This window comes from Clupea harengus, chromosome 1 (assembly GCF_900700415.2).
Source record: "Clupea harengus chromosome 1, Ch_v2.0.2, whole genome shotgun sequence".
NCBI classification, from domain to species: Eukaryota; Metazoa; Chordata; class Actinopteri; order Clupeiformes; family Clupeidae; genus Clupea; species Clupea harengus.
This window is the reverse complement of record NC_045152.1, coordinates 17,573,467-17,580,966: the sequence shown is the minus strand read 5'-3', so window position 1 is coordinate 17,580,966 and position 7,500 is coordinate 17,573,467.

Below are 7,500 nucleotides of genomic sequence, written 5' to 3'. Positions count from 1 at the left end.
ACTCTCAGCTGTCTTAAAGGGACAGTCACAGGGCAGAGGCATGGGTAGAGCAGTTTGCCCAAATGTGTAGGGATGTTTGGACGGTAAACGGTAGGAAGACTTTGTCCTTAAGCACTGGTCCAAGCTCAGTTTAAAAGTTTAGCCCAAATGCCAATGGCTACAGTGAGGAAAGCTATTATGACACCTGGTACTACAAGAAACTATGGCACAAAAAAAAGAACAATCGGTTAGTTATTAATACAATGTGTCTTTGGGTGGAAAGGTGTTTGCCAATGTATTAGTCTCCATTTCTTAAAGCTTTTGGATCACTGACTCTGACCAGTATTAGATACAATTTTGTGAAGCATATGGACGGGATTGGGGAGATGCTTTTTGAGAAGGTTTCACTCTTTTCTCTCATGTTGTAATGAAGTACCTTCTGTTTTGTAATGAATTGTCTGATCAGAACAATAAATGGATACTGCAATAAAGACGGCGTTTGTACGACAGTCTTAATTCAGGGCTCATGTCAAGGCTGTGAAGGGGAGAACCGGAGAGGACTCTATAAATTCAAGGTAAGGAAATGTAATAAGTCTCTCACAGTACCTCTTAGATGCGTACTCTCTCTCTCTATCTCTATCTCTCTCTCTCTCTCTCTCAAATTCAAATTCAAGTATCTTAATGAACAAAAACACTGATAAAACAAGGCTGGAGAATGAAATGGAAATATCAACAATGACGCTAACTGGGTTGGAACACCCAAATATGGACACACATCAGCGGGTGCAGATCCTCCACCCATAAGATCCCATAGAAGACCCGCCCGCCCCCATGCTGACCGGCCAATGCAGTGTTCTGACCTCATGCTGTCTGCACCAATGAGGAGCTCCTGCTGCAGGCATCCACTGCCCTCATGTGGGCAAATGATTGTATTAAAGTAGTCCTCACTGTGTGCTCATTGTGTTATGCCTAATTAGAAAGGGGGCTACTCCTCATCTAAAGATGAATTAATGGACGGACTGCCGACCGCACGTTCTCTTGTCTTCTATTAGTTTTTAATAACGCTGCGTTATTCCACCAGAGTCAAACACTAAGTACTTTGTTACTTCCATACTTTGTCCATGTGCTGCACGTCCAGTCCAATGCCATGTGGGTGGTACAGCCACGGGGTTGACTTCATGTTTACCACAGGGGGGCATCAGAAGCCTCTCAGAGGGTCCTCTAGCCCGTGTACTTCTCAGGTGGGGGTGCTGTCGCCACACCGCTCACACACAATCACTGGCTTCTTTTGACACACTGACATGATCTGTTACCATGGCTGCAGTTCTCTGTGAAAGTTCCTATAGCAGCTTATGCAGGCCAAGGTTAAAGAAGAAATCCAGAAAATTGTTTAGTGCACACTAGGAGTACTAACATACTAAATGATACAAATTCCTGCTGGCAGATTAGTATGATTAGTATGTTTCAAACATGCTGACTTGGAATAGTTTTGCGCCTTGAATATTTTGAAATAAATATTTTATTTAAGAGCATATTCTTAAGTGTTTGCAACCATGATAAAGTGGAACCTTTTAAACATTGGAAATCAGCACCATTTATATGTACAATGCATTTGAATCTGCATACATACTGTAAGCTTATTACTGAAACAGATTTTTTCCTAATCCTAATTAAGATAATAACGTTGTGTTGAAATGTATTAATAGCCAAAAATAAATATTTTATTATATTTATAATAATGAAATAGTATACTTGGTTGTCTCATGAAACGTCACAGCACCTGCAATAATATGAGATCCTTAAAATCCTCTTCATGCTGTTGGGTACAGATCCCTCAGTAGCCTGGATCCAGCAGCCTACATTCAGCCATTTCAATCATTCTGATGTGTCACACTGACATCCAGGCTGAGCCTTCTTGGGAACCTCTCCCGCATATGAGGACTCTGGGAGCAAGCAGCACTCGCTCAGGTGGGTAAATGCCATGTAGTACAGATACTCAGGAGATGGGCAAATATCATGGTGAAGCACACAGATGATTTCCAATGAACTGGGCAAGGCCCTGCTTGTGTGTCTGTGTGCATTATGAGACATGAAGGCCCTGCAGGGGAGGCATAGGCAGGTTCATAAAAGAAAGAAGAAGTAATGGAGAGACAGTTGGAGGAGATAGATTTCTCTTTCAAAATGGTTAGGCCTACAGTGCTGAAAAATGGGTAGTCTCCTGTAGTTCTCTATCACAATATAGCTGCTGTTAGAGAGGCCAACAGATGTGTGCATTTGCATCTGTTTTTATCAGGACTAGGATAGATTAAGTTGTGAAAACCTGTGAAGAAAATTACTCTCGATAGCCTTTGTTGAAAGCTAAATGTTACGGCTCTCCCCACTGAGTTCAGTATCCGACATTTGATTAACCAACTGGCTCTGCTTATCTTGGAGTTGCCAGTTTAAATCTCCCTTAACTGGGTGTTCACCACAAGAGCTACAGGCTGATTCAATCACTGAGTCTAATTTTGATGGACATTCAGAAGCAGCACCCCTAGCCCGAATAAAACCCAATCAAACACTCCCAAACTAAAATGAACACTGAAATCACAAGGGTGGTGACACCAGTGTGTCAGGCAGGCAGCTGAAAGCGGACGCTTTATCCCCACGTCTGTTTAGTGGGATCTGAAGCGGCGCCTCCGCCATCAGTAGCACCCAACATGTCCTGCCGGCTCAGCCACCACAGCAATGCGTCCAATCCTGCCAAACCTTCAAGGCAGACAACCCAGAGCTGCAGCTGGCATGGGGCCTCCTGTCTCTCGCCCTCCCTCAACCCCATCATGGGACACACACACACACACACACACACACACACATACACACACACACACACACACACACACACACACACACACACACACACACACAGACTGGAGGACAGTCCCCAGACGGCAGACTGCAGGTGGCGTTCTCCTTTATCTTTATTTGTCTGTTTGTTTTGGCTGCCTCCTCTCTCCATCCCTGTTATTGGGCACAGACAGTCATCCCAAGGAGGCTGCGCCTGGGCTCCGGCTCTCCTTCACAGTTCACAATCTGATGGATTGGAGGCATTACGGGGGCCTTCGCCCGGCTGGTCCGGGGCCAGCGAGGCTGGATTGTTAATCATGGGCGAGCGCTGGCAGTGGCTGTTTAACACTGATCCCAGAACAGCAGGTGTGGGGAATGAGCGGCTCTGACGGGCTGTTCCACTCAGAGCGGCGGCTGAGGTCACGGAGGCTGTGATGATCATCTGCAGAAAGGAGGGAGGAGAGAGAAGGGAGGGACAGGGAGGTGAGAAAGAGAGAGAGGACGAGGAGGAGGAGGAAGAGAAGATGAGGACATTCTGTCTATCAATTAGTGGCACAGACAAGAGGGAGGGAATGAACTGAGTGAGCTGTGCGTCCATAATCACACACACCCACACACACACACACACACACACACACACACACACACACACACACACACATACACACTGCAGCAGGGTTCTATAGGATCATGGAGATCTTCTGAGTTTTTTCTTATCCATTCGTAACCTTAAAAAGAGGCGTTCATGTGTGGCTAGTCTGATATCTTTCAGGTGGACAACTGTCATGTGGATGTAGATTCAGTGCTGTGGATATGCAGTGTGTGTGGCAAGGCACAGATATTGGCCCAGGCAGACTCTGGAGGCGTCTGAGATTGAAAGAGAACAAGATAAAGGGATGACTGAATGCCTAGACTAATAGGATGGATGGCATGTATATAGGTACGGTTGCAAAGGATTCTGTAAATCTTGCCCATGGTTAAAAGAACATGCCCTGACTCTCTGTGCAATGTCACGGTACAGCCCAATACTTCTCTCATCCACATACAACTTCAGATAGCTACTGACATTTAATTATACTCTTGCATCAGTCAAAAACAGACACATATAAGGAGCAGAACCAGGCAAAGGAAATGAATGTCAGCAGTGATTACCAATTATCTGCACAGCTGTTGCAGAAAATGCACTGTGGCTCTCAAACACACTGTCAAAAAGGTACAAAATGATATCTTTGGTCAAAAATAAGGCATCTAATCATTTCTACTGAACCTTATTTACATAATTGTTTGCTAGGGGTATGGTTATGATTTGGCAGGTTGGCGTTAAAAAATGTGTTCATGTCATGCTGTTCATGGGACAACTGGAAAGGCTTTGAAATCAACAAATTGATGTGTATGTTTTTAATATATATATATGCACATACACACGTGTATGACATACTGGTCCATATAAAGCTATGTGTATGACATACTGGTCCATATAAAGCTTCAATTTAGTAAAATTTTCATTTCTAGCATTAAGATGATTTTAATCTCCCATATTGGGTAAAGGAAGACTCGTCATTCATTCTTTTGTTGCTCTTAACCAATATCCAGCTGACATTTGCCTTAAATAGACTCAACTAACACACCAGTTTGCCTTAAATAGACTCAACTAACACCAGTTTGCCTTAGAGAGACTCAACTAACACCAGTTTGCCTTAGATAGACTCAACTAACACACCAGTTTGCCTTAAAGCAGCATAACGGAAGAATTGCTAATAGCTAACGAGATGCTAGACTAGCGAAACCTAGCGAAACCTCTTGAAATGTGCTTACTTGACACTATGACACTTGACACTATGACAAACTAGTTAGTCAACAACTGTCCAAACACAGTCAAACATCAAGCAAGTGCAACACAAGACAAAGCAAGACGGCAAATAAGCTACTTACTAGTTCGGCAGACAGTAGAAACCAGGCGGCTTCAGGCAAACCTACATAACGAGGTAATATGCCTACGGACCCTGGTATGGCAATGGCACGGAAGAGATTCTCCAAGAGACACAAAAGTTATTGTAGCGCCCCAATTTTTTTTAAGCTGTTATTTTAAGGTAAAACTGCTTATCCTAACCCTAACCCTGAAGTACAATTACTGCATAATGCCACTTTAAATAGACTCAACTAACACCAGTTTGCCTTAGATAGACTCAACTAACACCAGTTTTCCCTAAATAGACTCAACTAACACCAGTTTGCCTTAAATAGACTCAACTAACACACCAGTTTGCCTTAGAGAGACTCAACTAACACCAGTTTGCCTTAAATAGACTCAACTAACACCAGTTTGCCTTAGAGAGACTCAACTAACACCAGTTTGCCTTAGATAGACTCAACTAGCACACCAGTTTGCCTTAGATAGACTCAACTAGCACACCAGTTTGCTGCTTTCAGTGCCTTCTGCTTCTAAATCTTTCTGGTAGAACTGCTGGCTATGACGATAATTATTTACTTTTATATCTGTCCTTCTGATAATCCTGCCATACATTCAAAACATTTTCTACGCATTTCTTTTTTCATTCTCATTCTTGGAGGCAGTAAATTGAATCTCTCTTTGAAAAGTCTGTAATATAATACTAACTACATGTGTTGGTGGTGTTAGTTGCTTATTGGTTGTTAATGTACTACAAAAGCTCTTTCACCCGCTGCACCAATGCCAGCTCATGCAACCTGCAGTAGCATTCTAATGTTACGCTTTAAATGGACACAAGGCTGCCTCTGACTCTGCTAATGAATAGAAAACCTTGACATTGTACAAAAGGCATTTGCATTTAGTATTGGACCACTAGCTCTCAGAAATGAATGAAATTTTAATGATTTTGCCTTTTTGAAGCCAGTGGCTGACAGGAGGAGACTCCAGCTTTGTGGACGCCCAATATTTTGCTACATCAGCCCCCGAAATGGTGTTTAGATACATAACATCCTGACGCCCGACCCGAGATACAGCAGCATTAAGTATTAATGTCCGTGCGACGTCCGCAGCGCTATTGTTCCGCCCTCTAGCCCACTGCTTCCCTCAGCACAGGCGCGCTCGATGCAAACCCTCCCTCTGAACCCTCCGCCAGGGCCCCCCTCACGCTCCTGCATTATCCTGCCCGGAAATTGCATTTTCAACGCAGCCGGGCCCCATTATGAAGGAGAGGCGACATGCTGTAACCTTTTTAAAAAGCCATTAGTGATGTACCTGCCCCTCCCCACACCCCCTCCCGCCCCGTGCCCAACAACAGCCCCCTGCCCCCAGCCCTTTCTTTAAAGCTTCTGTAATTGTATTAGCAATCTTCACCACACTGACCATTACCCTGCTCCCCATGAGGGCCTTGGCCTCCCGCTGCCTTCAACCGGCAGCTGAAGCAAAGACGAGGAGAGACTGACGTGGCCTGACATCAGCGGCGGCGGGAGCCAATCAACAGGGAGCACAGGGGAAATGAAACATCCATATGTATGTTGAGCCAAGGCATGGTAATTGGTGGCTTCTTTTGTTTGTCTTTGAGACTGATGACAAGAAGAAGAGAAACAACGTAATTCTCAAGGAGCCCAGTGCCAAGGGAAGCCACTTCGGACAATTGCAGCATTCTCTCTCCGCAGGGGGAACCCGGCTGAACCCAAGAACCTATGGAACCGCAGCGGTTCATTCTCTCTCCGCATTCTCTCTTCTTGGCTTAACCGAAGAACCTATGGAACCGCAGCGGTTCATGGTGCAGTAGGGCCCTGGCCCTAGCGCTGCCCTCTAGCTATTTCTGTCTTGCTTTTGAAGAGCAGAGGAATGGTTTAGTGCAAACAGTGTGAGAAGGACAGAGCAAGCTGAGGCAAGCCACAAACCACAAGCACAGGCACACATTCACTTACATGCTCCAGGACGAGCCCCCGGAATATTAAAGAACCACATCCACAGATTTATTTAGAACTATTTTGGTCCTCCACTGCAGTTACTGTAAACCAAGACTACAGAAATTCCTTTCTCTTTTTCCTTTCTTTGTAAACGTCCAGGGGAGCTGAGGGTTACTCGTGTAACCTCTGACATTTCAGCCCTGACCTCCCTGAAAGCCGTGTGACTCTCCCCCATGAGGTAATGCCCAGGCTCCATCTGACCAGTCTTCTGGGTACTTGTACCGCTCAACACCATAGGATGCAATAGCCCCAAATGTGAGGAAATGGCTGTACTGTAGGAGCAGTAGTAGTAGTGTAGTATGCTAAATACCTGACCTTTACCTTTAGTAAGCACTGCATTTTAAGAACCAGTTTAAGTGCACCTTAGCACTGTCTAAAATACGAAGGGTCTATAGCCTATTCACATTTCTCTGCTGTAAATCTGACTGATGGAGAAATACCTTCAAATCAATAATAGATCTTCAAATCACAAAACAGATCTAAAATCTAAAATAGATTCTAGAAATCTAAAACAAAAAATCTTGAGAATTGAAACACATTACTGTTTGTCCTCAATCATCAAGCAAATGGAGACACATTATGACATTTTAAAAAAGAGACTGGTGTCAAATCCAAACAGGGATAATTTCTATACAGGTACATTTGTAATTTACAACATGACAAACAGCAAGGAGTTCACAAAAGAAAAGCACACATCCAAACTATTGAGTGGATGTAAATCATACACAACTGTCTAACCACTCTGAGATACTGCATGTTAAAAATAAAACT